This window comes from Scleropages formosus, chromosome 21 (genome assembly GCF_900964775.1).
Source record: "Scleropages formosus chromosome 21, fSclFor1.1, whole genome shotgun sequence".
NCBI classification, from domain to species: domain Eukaryota; kingdom Metazoa; phylum Chordata; class Actinopteri; order Osteoglossiformes; family Osteoglossidae; genus Scleropages; species Scleropages formosus.
This window is the reverse complement of record NC_041826.1, coordinates 9,681,867-9,696,260: the sequence shown is the minus strand read 5'-3', so window position 1 is coordinate 9,696,260 and position 14,394 is coordinate 9,681,867.

Sequence of the window (14,394 nt, the reverse complement as noted above, 5' to 3'; positions counted from 1 at the left end):
TGCATCCAATAGGGGGCGCTATTGTACAGAAAGTGTCTGCAAATATGTTGGTTCTTGGCCTTGATTGTTTTCGATGAGCAGGAGTCCTCAGTGTTCCCTGACTCAGCAAATGCCTCCAGATCAATAAACATCACAGTTACTGTATACAGATATTTACATGTCTAACGGCATATATCTGTTTAGCAGTTTTTTTTCCTGACGTTAGTAACACTTTTGTTACCAACACTTGTTAAATATCAACCTCTGCTTTGAATTACGGAATCTTTTCGTTTCATGAGCCGGTGGATTAGTTACTAATATAACTCATCAAGTGGGATCTGCAGTGTGACCCAGTGTGAGTTCACGCAACATGGGCCATTTCGAACCCTTCATTTACTAAAGCAGGGGTGTCCAGACTGCAGCTGCCATGTCACATAACGCGGACCACAAAAATATGTAAAATTACACATATATACTATATCTACCATAAATCCTGCAAATTCTATTGAATCACATGAGTTCAATTACAGTGTTGCACACACCCAAACACACATCACACCAAAATATAATACAATGAAATAAATATTAATTTTTCAGTTGAGACATTTAAAATTCAGTCACCGTGATTTTTACACATGGGACCCCTGGACCACTCACGCAATGTAGGGTCGTGGTGACCCACAGTCTATGCTGGAAGCATAGGGTAGGAGGTAGGGCACACCCTAAATGAGATGCCATCATAACGCAATCTTTCACTCTCTCTCTCACACATGCACACACACGCACACAAAAGCACAATCTGAGTCACCAATAGGAAGAAGTACAGGTAACTACAATTCTTCCAGAACATTCATCACTAAGTAGTGGCTCTGTTGTCAGGACCATGTAGAGCCAGGTTATTAATTCTGAAAAGTTCAGTCTAGTCCATGTCCAGCTTCACCCCGTTTGCACCATAAAATGGACTGAAATTCTATTCCACCCGACACCGTTTACACACTGATACACTTCTGATTCAAAGGCCTCAAGAGTTTCCCTGCAGTAGGCACCTGCACATAGCTCATCGGCGGTGCGGCCGCAGAGTTCACAGGTCCTCATAGCTCATCACAGCGCTCCCCTCTGTCTGCAGTAGGTGCTGCCGTCACACCCCTCTAAGTGTCCCACAATTGCGTTTTGTCAAACTCCTCCGAGGGCCTTGTGATTTACCCCGCTTCTCAGGGAGAGCGTTTACACCCGATGCACCGCACATAATGGGCTCGCTGCAGGGGCTGCGGGGGACTGGCTCAGCCGAGGTGAGACGACACACATGAGGCTGAAGAAACGTCCATGGAAACACCTTCCTGATACCTGACTGCGGGTGCAGGTGGGCACTTTGTTTCCGGTGCTCTGCTCCTTGTTTATGGTCCACTTAAAGTCCAACTAAAAACACAAATGATGAGAATAAAGGATTTTTCAACAGTTTTGCCATTTAAAAACTGAAAGTCACAAAATGTAAGCAGAATAAATTAGTTCAGAGGATAAGTTAATTTTCAAGTCATCCCTCAATCTCCGTTTGTGCGGCTGCCTGGAACAAACAAAGAGAATGATGCTGCAAATGTATCTATCAGTATATCTGATCATACACATAAGTACACATAGCTACATGCATACTAGTTATATATGTACATATTTACATTTATTCATTTAGCAGACGCTTTTCTGCAAAGCGACGTACATCTCCTAGAAAATACAATTTTAATTTTATTAAGAAAATTAATTTTTTAAATATACTGTACATATAATAAAAGATTATGCATAAATGCATAATTATGCATATATATATATATATATATATATATATATATATATACATGCATGCATCATGCATTCTGTATTCACCCTTTGACAGCAGGAATTATAAATCTGTAAGTTTATTTATTCCTGTTATGATGTTATTTGAAGTGCAATTCTGAAAACTGTGTAACAAACACACTTGCGACTTGCATAGAGAAACGACAATTACGTACGAATGACACGCTGGGTCACCAAGGGATTCGGCGTTACTAACCCTAACCGAGCACGCCACAGTGCACGCGCACACTCCCATGTAGCACCTATCGATTCGTGGGGTTCGTCAATGCGACGCGTGATCGACGCTCATTTGCGCGGGATGCTGATGATCCTGAAATGTGACCCCCCCCGGCCCTGGGATCGCACCTGGGTGGGAAGCGGAATAATAAACAGGACTGGAGGTGAGAACGGCTCTGCTAACTTATAGTATAACGAGACCATCATGTATAATTACCGTGGTGTAATAATGTATTTCTCGTTCAGATTTCCCACATGCAAAGAGCAGGGTCTCACGGCCACTTAGAGGAGACCCGTTAATCCGGCGCTCGGTTCACGATAAAGCGCTCGTGTTTTTTTTTTTTTTTTTTTTTTTCCCCTGTCCCGCGCGCACGCGCGCTCAAGCTCCGCTCGTACCCCGTCCCTGTCAGAGCGCATTAGACTGAGCGAGAGCAGAGGCCGCTGGGGCGGCCGCCGGGCTCTCGATCAGAATGATTTCTTTCACAAACAATCACGGTCGCTAAATCGTTTCATGTGCGCCGCAGACCACTGCGAGTCTCGTCCTCGTGCGTCTGACCCCCCCCCCGCCGTCTCGCCCCGCCCCTCCCACCGACCGGCCGCCCGCCCGCCTCGCAATTGGCTGCCTGTCTCGCGGTGATGGGGGACGAGCTCACGCGCTTCCAATTTGACATGTTGCCGCGCGTTTTCGGCCCCGCCGCCGCGGCTCTTCGTGAGGCTCCTCAGGAGGCCAATGCAGACGAAGGATGACAGGCTGGATGATGATGATTTCCATTCGCTACTTATCTCCAAAGTGACGGACTTGGGGAAACTGGATCCACCCCTGTGTGTAATGAGGCTCAACCCACTTTTTACCACACTCTTCGTAACCAAGAAGGGGTAAAAACCCAAAATTAACAATGTACATCTATCTATCTATCTATCTATCTATCTATCCTCACTCCACTCTTAGCAAAGATCACCAGCAAAAGTTTGTATGGGAAGTGCTGAATATGTCCTAATTTTACACGGCCTTTGAAGTAAATTTAAAGAATTTTCCTCCTCCAGAACAGAGATTCCTAATCAGTGCTGAGCACTCAAATCCTTTGCTTGGAATACTTTGCCGATTCACATCCAGATGTTCTTCTGAGCAAAAATTGACAAAATATGAGTTATGTATGTTTTTTTTTTCTAAATCACCCAAATTTATGCTTCTTTTTTCCATTACTTATTTCACAGCGAATATGGAAATGTCAGCCTACATACTGCACATCTGTAAAACTGGAAATCACATAAATTATTATCATAACTCTGGAACCCGCACCTCTCCACTGCTCCTTCAGAGCTGCATGACTTATGAAGGACACCAGGAATTGTTTCATGCACCAACAGAGAAGACATCATGTCTGTAACTTGACTGCTACTTTCAAAATTCAGATTCGTACACATTTACATCCCTCTTAATGTGTTTTTTTAAGTTTTTGCTCCACTGTATTTTGAGCATAAGACTCCAAAGAAACCGCAAGGTGATGCGTTGAGATGCTGCCAGTTCTCAAATACAACTTCAGATTTCAGTGTCACCTCACCGAGGGCTGAGCTGCTGGTCGACAAACTGCGTCTTCACTGGACGCGTCCTGGGTGTGTTTGTGTCCAGGAGATGTCCAAGGTTCACGCGGCACCTTGTCAACATGGACAGGGTTAAATAAACTATCTCCATCTGGGGTGGCTGATCCCTTCCTATGAGGGTCTCCAGGTGTCTGCGGCGTTGCTGTCGTAGAGCTAAACTGGCAGGTTAAACCCATCGTTCGGACAGGAAATGACATCACCTGCATTTCCAGGGGTGACTTAATTACTAATTTGCGCAGCTTCCAGTCAAAAATAATTTTTTTGTTGAAAAAACCAGGCGATAATTTCTATTCAAGCCACGACTTTATTAAATTTTTTGAAACAAAGAGAAGCTGAAGGCCCTTGTAGGGTATGAGCTCTCAGCCCTTGTCTGGACGCACAGGTGACAGTCTGGTCTGGACACTTTTCTCTCCTCTGCGGTGGTACGACTAACCACTCATTTTATCCTCATGCTTTTTTTTTTTTTGCATCTTCTTTTCTTCATGCTGAACTCCGACGTTAAGTAATTGCCGTACAACCGTGTCGGCTGAACCTGCGGAGAAAGTGAAACCCTCATGGGAGCTTCTCACAAGGCCCAGCGCTTCCATCCTCAGAACGGTACTTCGTACTACCGACGTACTTTTCTGATCTCTTGTCAAACAGCTGGAGGGAGTCTGCAGAAGTGCAGTCAAGATATAGGTGGGAAAGCTCCACTCGAGTGGGAAGGCTCTCCTCGGGATGGCGGCGTGGTTGTCTGCTCAAGATCTCATGGGTATTTTTTCCAGTTACACTCCAGTGCACATAAACAAAATGTGATACGGACTTATTTTTCTACCATTTCTTTCCACATTTATCTATCATAAAACCGGACTTCGTGTCCAGGCTGTCTGAGGAGCAGAAGCAACCGCACGTTGTCTGCCGACCGACTTAATGATGGCTGATCACCAGGAGGTGGAGACAGCAGGGAATGGGTCTGTGGGCACTTAGCGCTGTCAAGGCGTCCCTCCGTCTCGGAGCTCCGCGGAAAACCGATCTGTAAATAACAGGCACATGTGTGCGAGGCAACGGCGGCCCGTCTCATTGAGCTCTCCACGACCATCATGTGGTAACCACCCTGAATCTCCTCGCCCATCAGGTGTTCCTGATTACTCCACACGCGCGCCTGTGTAACGTTTCGGGGGAACGCTGGGCTCTGACAGGATGCCGTTCTACACTGGCCCGATCCACACTGCGGAGTGTAAAGAAAACGACACAAAAGGCAACGTAAATGACAGCAAGAGGAAAAAGAAAATACGTAAAGGCACAGAAGGACAAACTCTGACCTTTGAGGGCTTTGGTTGAAGATACCAGGCTGGTCAGGTTTTCACATCATCCCTCAGCTTCTGTGAGCAGTTACTGTGAAGAACCTCACTAAGTTCTATTGCAAATATATCTGTTTATACATGTTCAAATACATATCCATAGATTGAAATATAGCTATGCATCTTGAAACTGTTTATTTTTTTAAAAAAAGCAATGTCATTCTAATTATCATCATGTCTGAAGTGCAGCTCTGAAGGAAATTTGTGCAAGTGTAACATAAACGTGTTTACACAGGAGTATGGTAGAATTACACATTTGCCTCATGGATTTAGTGTGTCTCCCTGCCGTTACGCTAGATTCCCCCCTTTTCTAGTCTCATTGAATGGAAAGCATTCAATTTTCTTGCTCTTTAATAATTGCTATTATTTTAATGAGAGCTGAGAAAAAGCAGACTCCTCGCTTAAATTGGTGGCAAGGTCAAGTTGCAGGAATATGGCAATTACTTAAATTGATCACAAGATGGTTTCCTTGATATCCAATTAGATTGAGTCGCCGATCCTGTTACATCATGGGGGGGAGAAGGACTATAAATTGGTTACAACATAGTGAGGGACTAAACATAATTTCCTCTCCATGCAATTTTGCTTGATAATGACGGATGCTTGAAGGAGCAACAGATACGTCCAAAAAGAGGCCTGTAAACAATGGGGGTTCAGTTGATTTAATTAACCGAGGAAGTATTTAGGGGCTTAATTGAGATTGGGAGGTGGGGGGGGGAAATTGCTCTGGAATGACGGCTTGGATTTTTCGCAGCGGGTGTGATGCGTGAGGGATTTCGCTCTTCGGACATGATCAGAATGTCCAGAATCACCCCCTGGATGCTCTCCGGTCCCATTAGGAGAAAAGAGCAGAAAGAAACGTGATAAAATGCTCTTCACGCTGCAGATGTTCAAATTTTTTTTAAAACGAAATTTTCTATTATTTACAACTGTTTTTGCTTTTAGCCTCGCAGGCCCTTGCGCACTTTTTTTCAGAGCGTTCATAATTTTTTATAACGTAGACGCGTGAATGGCGCACGTGGGTTGGGACCCCACAATAGTTTCTACTCAAGTGTGCAAACATTTCTGTTGACTGTGGACAGATCTTCCCATCCTGGGTGGCTTTACCTGCAAAACAAGGTAAAACACACATAGAGCGGGTACTTTTAAGGTTGCGTGCGATTAATTTTTTTTTTGTTTTACTTTATTTTACATTAGCACAAAATGGAGTGATAAAATGTTTTTGGAATAGTTAACTTGTAACAGGAGCAGTGATTTCAATAGCGCACACCTTTCGGTTATACTGCGTGTCTGTACTCCAGCACCCAAATGGTCCTGATGGGGATGAACACACTGCAGTCTGGACCTCAGCACTTCTTCCCTGTGAAAAAACACCTCTTTGTGCTCCAGAACCCAGCAGGGATGGATTTGCCAAAAGAGGGCCTGCATGCGAGAATATAAAAGTGCCAGCAGTTGTGGTTGAGCCACTGACATGGTGTGTGTTGGAGCAATTCACACATTAATCCACTCTTTATTACAGCCGCGGCTAGGGCGCTCGCGCTCGCGCGCGCGCACACACACACACACACACTGCACGGTACCGTGCTTTAAAAATAATTTAATTTTCTATCCTCTTAAAATTAATGCTCACAAGGAAATATGCCATAAAACATATTTTCAGTCCATTCTCATCATGTGTTTTTTTTTGTGTTTCTGATATGAGGCGCAGCTGCGTTTCCAAGCGCTGGTGCCGTAGCCGCAAGTTCGATGGACACGGGTTCGAGTCCCTCCTCGATGGAGGTATTTACCCAGGAGTGGTGCCGTTACTTAAAGTTTACCCTGCTGCGTAAATGTGTAAACCAGCGTACGTCGCTTGGAGAGAAACGTCCGCTGAATGAATTGAAGCCGGTGAAGAAAAAGCGGATTTTCCAGCAACGGAACCGTCGTTTCGAAGACGAAACCCGAGTTTTTTTTCTCCTCCTGCTTCTAAAATGCGAGCAAAGATAAAAACTGATTTCATCATGTGTCACATCCAAAAAAATAAATAGTGAAAATTGTTACACTGTAACCTTCTACGGCAGCGTAAATTATTTTACTGCCATTTATTTTGTCTGCTTTTTTAGCCTCCTTTATAAATACATTTTGACCATTTCATTTTAAAGCTTAAAAAAGTCCATCCATTATCAGTCAGCGCTCGTGCTTAAAATAACCGTGAATAAAAGAGGTAAATACTGTAAACCCTCTGTGCTCTAAAGTCCAATGACTGCAACGAGTCCAACTTAAGCGAATTGAGTTCGTTTATTTAACCTTTTGTTTTATGTTGTAACGTGAATAAAATTTAAAAAGTAGAAAAAAGTAAAAAAAAAAAAAAAAAAAAGTCGATGTCTGAATTTGCGCTTAATTTGTACTTGTAAATCTGTACCTTTTTTTTACCTGGTTTTGCTAATTAATTTAATACGTGCCATTCATATCCTATCAGGGTTTAATAATGGTTTTCCGCCTTTAGGGTGAAATAATGTCGCACTTTCCTGTAGGGCTTCTTGGAGGAACTATTGAATCTACTAGAGATGTTTTAAGGTTCGCCAAAATAACAGAACACTATAAACACGTGTAAAATGCTCCATGGCTATTAATTGTGGTGACACTATTCTGCAATCATGCTGCCTGCATGTACTCTTTCACAGTGTAAATTCATTTTTGAATGCAGTAAAGCACTGCAGTTCACTTCCAGCACTGAGTCTACATGACAAGGACACTTAGACTCAACCAGAAGCTTTGCTTTCCTAATGTCGATGAATTCATCTTGAGTTCTGTGTTAGGAGGCACTTTAATCATCCATTTAAAAGTGCAAAAGTGACTTACTGTCTTTGAGGTCTGGAGATGGAGGAGAAAAAGGAGAAAACTGACTTGATTTGTTGTTCAACAGGGAGAAATGTCACTCTTCTTTGTTTTGCACAGTTATTATGCATTTCAGTTTTGGAATCTTGTAAGAAATGATTTCATGCCAAATACTGTCACTATGATGTTTTTTCTTATCATACAGCAACATTACTATTTATAGACCACTTTCCTTGTAGCAAAAGATATTTCTAAAATCTGTTTTTTAATTCTCATAAAATCTAGAAATAAATGTGTTACTTTAATATGCGTAGCATAAACTTTTAAAAAACAAGTTTAGAATTTTCACCATCTTAGCTTTTTTGTTTAAGGCCTCCTTATACCCGTGACCTCAGAGCAGAAATGGTGCTTTTTTTCCCAATTTTTTGGGAATCCATGTAAAATAATAGTAACACTGTAACACTGGATGAGAAAGGAGCTCTAGTTTTAATATTACAGTGCCTGCATTTCAGAAAAGGAGCTCTTTGAAGGCATCATCCTGCTCAGCATCGCAATGAACACTGTTCACGGCCCCACAGACAGGCTACACCCCGAACACACACACACACACACACACGCCGACAAAATTCCCGCTCTGTGCCCTGATTGCGGCTTGCAGCGTCATGAAATGTGCGGTGCGCAGCATTAAGGCAAATTGTTCAGGTATGAAATCATACGCTAACCTTCTGTAATCATCATGCTATTACGGGGGTTATTTTGAGGCCTTAGTTACACAGCTTACAATTACCTGCAGAGCTGATTCTAGCTGTTGGAGTTAATTGCATTTTCCAGTGTGCAGTGTCATTTCTGGGAGCTGAACCTGCAAACTCTTGTTTTTAGGCTGTATTTCTGCCCTTGTCCAGAAGCAGTTCTGCACTCGTTAGTCCTGTGCTTCTGCAACCCTAACCCCCGGTTCTTTATGACCATGTGTGTCACGGATCCGCCAATGAAGGTGCCTGCTGAACTGTGGAAGATCAGATAGGCCCTGTTTTAACATAGTTTTGTACACGTTTCAGATCCTCCATTGGTAATTCATTATGTTGGAAATATTTGCATATTTTGTTATCTTTTTGGGAGCTAGTGACGTGCTTTCAAACATTATTTTGACCAGTGCGTACGTTTGAGGTTTTCGGACAATGATAATCCATTCTTTTTTTATAGCTTCACGTAGACTCCTCAACAACAAATCAAACCTTTGTGTCTTGTAGCTTTTTTAGCATTATGCCATATGTGCTGTATGTCCTTGGCTTGGTGTTTCTGCTCTTCATTTTTGTTGTTCTTGGACACTATTAATCTGGTGACCTCAACACTTGAGACATATTGACTGTCTTCACGCTCAGTGAACTTGGCGACACTAAGTGCAACTTTTTTCTAATCTAATGTCTTTAAGTGAGTTGTCAGCACAAACTCACCTGGACATGAAGTGTTTCCATGGTAACACTGCCATGCTTACAATTCCTTTTTGGTGTAAATTGCCAGATAGATGTAGCAAATCCCCAATCAGCGGAAATGCAGATTAATGTTCTCAAAGTGGCAATCCCATGTGTTTTAGTCTAAAAGGAGTTTTAGCAGCCATATAAACTTTTGCTGGATTTTCTCAGAGGTTCAGATAATATTTAAAAATAGAGAGAGGCATGCTAGAAGTCGCATTAGCAACAGCAATAATAAGTCTGAAAAAATGAGAAGGTAAATGCAAAGACCAAACAAAAAACCCTAACACCTACAGGAGTCCAAGGCCAACTGGCTGCCCATCCCTCTTGGTCATGTTAAGATCAACACAATTAAGGAAGAGTGTTGTGTAAGCAGTGTGTCAAGTGGTCAGGAGGTCATCTGCCCCCTTCCCCACCGCCTCCTCTGGTCTGCAGGTGATCTTCAGCAGGTTAATCAGAACTAGCTGGTCTCGACATCGCAGAGTTCACCCCAGTGCGCCGGCTGGGAGGGACAAGGGTGCCAACAGATGGAGTTGTACCAGGAAATGGCACAGGCTGCCAGAATGTCAGCAGCATGGAGAGTGGCACCAGCAGCCTTAGTACTGGTATGACTGAGAAAAATAGGGCCTTTATATTTGCATCTGAACCCATTAATTAAATGAGTTCAGATGCAAATATAAAGGCCCTCTAACATTCCCTGGTAGACTGACTCGACTGACTCAACCCAAGGCTTTTTCCAAGAGCCGATTTATTTATTTATCGTACCAACTGCAAGAAAGTCTGCGTCGTGCAATAAAAGTAGGCATTCTGCTTCGTGCATGATAATGAGTCATGATAAATGGGTAGGGACTTAAAGCTGTAAGCTTTTAATTCCGTAATAAAATTTACTGGGAGCTGGGACAGCATTCAGCACATGTGGTCATGATGAAATTTGCGTAATTTTTAAAATTCATATTCAATGTTTCTGATAAAAAACTTCTTAAAATACACCAGCACGGAACGCGAGGCTCGTGTGCATTAACCGACACATCGCGGTTGAGCCCAAGTGCAGCCAGGGATCCATCATTCCTTCCCTGGCCTTTGATGTCTAATGGGAAAAATGGTCTTTCTCTGCAACATCAACAGCTCTATTGCCTGAAACACACATAACAGGAGGCGAATGGGCGAGAAGGTGGAGGAGAGGTCAGCCCGAGTTCCTGTTAGTGACCTTCGGCTGAAGCATTATTACTCAAGGTGGCGTTTCCCACTTCGGCGTGGTTGGGGTGCTGGGCCGGTGGGTTGGAGGGGGTATTTCAGTCTAGGTGAATGAGGGCAGCTGTGTTTCAGACACCAAAGGTGTGTGTAAGTTTTCTACATCCATCAGGAAAGCAAAATAGCCACCTCAGAATAAATAGCCCACATGTAAACATTTTATCTAAATATTTTTTCATCTATGGTGTGAAGAAAAATGATGCAGAGCAGCTAAGTGATAGTTTGTTGTTTACTGGCATTTTTATTGTGTGCATTTTGTGAGATTTAGTGAGTTTCGGTGGAAATTCAATAATGTGTGAAGTGTTACTGAGCAAAGTTATTGGTGAACGGTGAGCCCCAGCTGGTGGATCACTGCTCCAGGGCTTTGTTTTATTCCTGTTTCTAAATTCCACTGCTGACTCCCAACCGCTGGGCATCAGCACCCGGTTCTCTCTTCAGAGCAGGAAATGTACGCATAAGCTATAGTTAAAAGTAAAATTCTAAATGCGAGCGCATTGAGTGCACCCTGTCTGACAGCTCATGATTCCGCGATAGGCTCTGGACCACTGCGACCCCAAATCGCACTGCCTCTACATTTACATTTACATTTATTCATTTAACAGACACTTTCCTCCAAAGCGACGTAAATGTCAGAGAACAATACAAGAAGTTCTTTACATCAGGAGAAGGAGAGATCTGGATGCAGGAACGTGATTTTTGAGTACAGTCAATTTGTCACATACCGTGGTATAAACCGAAACACATTACACAAGTAGCTGCATATGGAGTGTTTCTGAATTGTTATACGGATTAAATAGTACATGTTCACCGAACACTGGAGGTCAAGTGGTTACTGATGTGGTTACTAGTGGTTACTGTTAATGGATGGATGGTTGGACACATGTATTTATTAAATCTGATGGACACTTGATGTTGAAAAGCGCTTCAGTGAACATGTTGATCATATATCATGCATATTTATGAAATTATTAAATGCTACAATGTTTGAATTAGTGGTACATACAACAGAGTCACAGAAATGTCTGGAAGCTGGTGGTAAAGTCTGAGCTCTGTGGTGCCGGAGAGTCTGTTCACCTGTATGGTTCACATGCACACCTTCATAGATGTCAGCTTCAGCTGGACAATGCTGGAGCTCCAGAACTGCACTGTGCACATGTAGGTGCATTTGGAGTTTGGAATCATTAGGGCACATGCCACTGACACACTCATATAAAGGGTTAATCATTCTCCCCGCCGACAGACCAGGGGTGGTGGAGGCCGCGGTAATGAGCGGGGGCAGGGCAGAAGGGGGCCAGTTGTTAGTCTTCGACCCCTTTACACCGTTTATTGAGAGATTTGCCTTGGGTTAAACACACAATAGCTTAATTTTTAAACAAATCAGGGTATTTTACGCAGATATCATGAGTAAAGAGTCATTTCGTGCGATTCATCGTTTTAGTGCCGTCAGGTGGCTATATGGCTGAGTTCTGAAATACTCCAGTATGACTGATGCTTTGGCCTCTAAAACAGGTTTTTCTGCTGGGTTTATAGCCATAGACGAGAAGCCCTGCTTTGGTGTGTAGCAGCAATCCTCCCCTCCTGGGTTCACACTCAAGTGTCATTTACATTTATATTTATTCCTTTACCTAATGCTTCTCTCCAGGGCGACCGACAGCGTTGAGCCTGTACAGACAGTGTTTTACCCATTTATACAGCTCAGTCATTCTTATTGTATTGCTTTAGGATATTTAGCTCAATTTAGCTCCTGCTCAGCTCTCACCGCTATACAAGTTACCTGTTGACCCAGGTACCCCAGCACGCAGTGCCATCAGCCTCTCGACTGCTTTAGCAAAGTCATGGAAACATTCGATGACTTTAAGTGCAAAGAGGAATTTGCACATTTTGTAATGTTTTCATATTGTTGCCTTTGCACTTCTGGATTGAGAAGCAGATTTAACTGTCATTTTACATTTACATTCGCATTTGTTCTTTTAACAGTCACTTTTCTCTGCTTCACAGCTCATGATTCCAGGATAGGCTCTGGACCATCGTGACCCTGAATTGCACTACATTTACATTTATTCATTTAGCAGACGCTTTTTGCCAAAGTGACTTACATTTCTGAGAGCGACACAGAAACTGCATCACATCAACAGGAGGATGGATGTGGATGCAGACACGTGATTCTTGAGTGCACTCAATTTGCCACATTCCACCATGTGAGCAGGTATACATTACACGAGCAGCTGCATATAGGGTTATTTGTTTTTCGGTTATTTGACAGGTAACAGAGCATATGTTTATTGAGCAATTAGGAGATGAGGGGAGAAGTGAGTCTGAAAGAGGTGAGTTTTGAGACCTCGAAGAAACAGCGTCAAGGAAGAATGTCGACATCTGACAACTAAAAAGTGGTGCTCTCAGTAAAATAAAAGACAAACTGAGGAACACGGGGATGGTACGGCATGGTAAACCCCCAATTGTTCACTCGACCCTGGGTCCAGATGTATGATCTGGCATTGCCGCACGCAGGCTCTTGCCATGTACACACTGCCTCAGATATTTATGTGTTTGACAGTCGCTCTTTCCAGCCGCAGGTTTGTTAAGGATTCTGTTTGGCCTGTTGCTTGTTACGTGTTTGCCTGTTTGTTTCATGCATTTGAAAGGTGAGACATTCACGCCTCTGTTTCAAGTGTGTCACATGTGTCGGATCCCGTCATCCATCTGTTTAGTACACATGGTTATGAGCCACTGCCACTGGCAAAAGATGCTGTGTAGGCAGCACACCAAAAGTAACACACTCTTGTGTTTGTACTATTACAGGTGTTTTGTTCAACGAATGTAGTCCTAGTTCAGTTAGATGCTTCCTAAGTCTTGACATATTTTGCTGAATTTCTTCTAGCGACTCATTTAATTTTCAATATATTTTTTGTATCTTTTTTCTGCCACGTTAGCACATTTTTTTGATGATGAAATACTAGGAGGAGCAATGTCTGTATGTATGTGTCTGTGTTTATGTTCATCATTTTTTTGTTGCCGCAATAAACTTTTATGTGTTCCATAATAATTTCAGAGTTTATATAGCATGGAGAAAAATGCTATCACCTGATAGCAGTGATTATATTGGCCTCAAGTCTGTTACTGTTTGTCTAGTTTATGCCTTATACTCTACATATTATACCAAATATTAAGCTTTTATCTGAGCCTGTATTTTATGTGAACTCATTACAACAATCACAGTGGTTCTTATATGGTCATTGCAGTCGTGGAATATATCAATGTTTGCCCAGTTTAGTCATGCCTGTTGTTGCTGGACTGCACATTTTGCGCTGTGTTCTTACCTTGTGCTGATAGATCCTTTGCATTAGCTCCATAACAGTCTGTGTAATGAATGAACGAAAAAGGGAAAAATAACAGAGCGCTCTGTTCACATGACACAGCCTGTGGAGACCTGCTAGTGCATTATCAGCCTGAGAAGGTCATAAAACGGATATGGGAGGCCTGGGCTGCGCCACATAAGCACATTAATAATGCTCTAATGGGTAGATGACCCAGATATGTGAATGTATGTTTGGCATATGACCTTAAATAAAGATACTGCATTAATAGCACTATGTCTGGTGTCTGAGTGGAGTAAAAGCATTACATGCTGAACGTAGCTGGTGCACCAAGCAACTTTAAGATGCCATAATTTAGGTGTGAACGGATTCCCTCAGGTGAAGCCCTTGAAACCCTTGAGATGTGAATAAACCAATAGGAAAACTTTTTGTGCAAATATTTTGCTGCACATCGATTTAAACAGATCATTTTATGACGATCAGTTCAGTAGGAAACCTGATGCATGTTATGATAACATGAAGGTATGGAGCGATGTGTACAGTACTTAGGGGCGACTG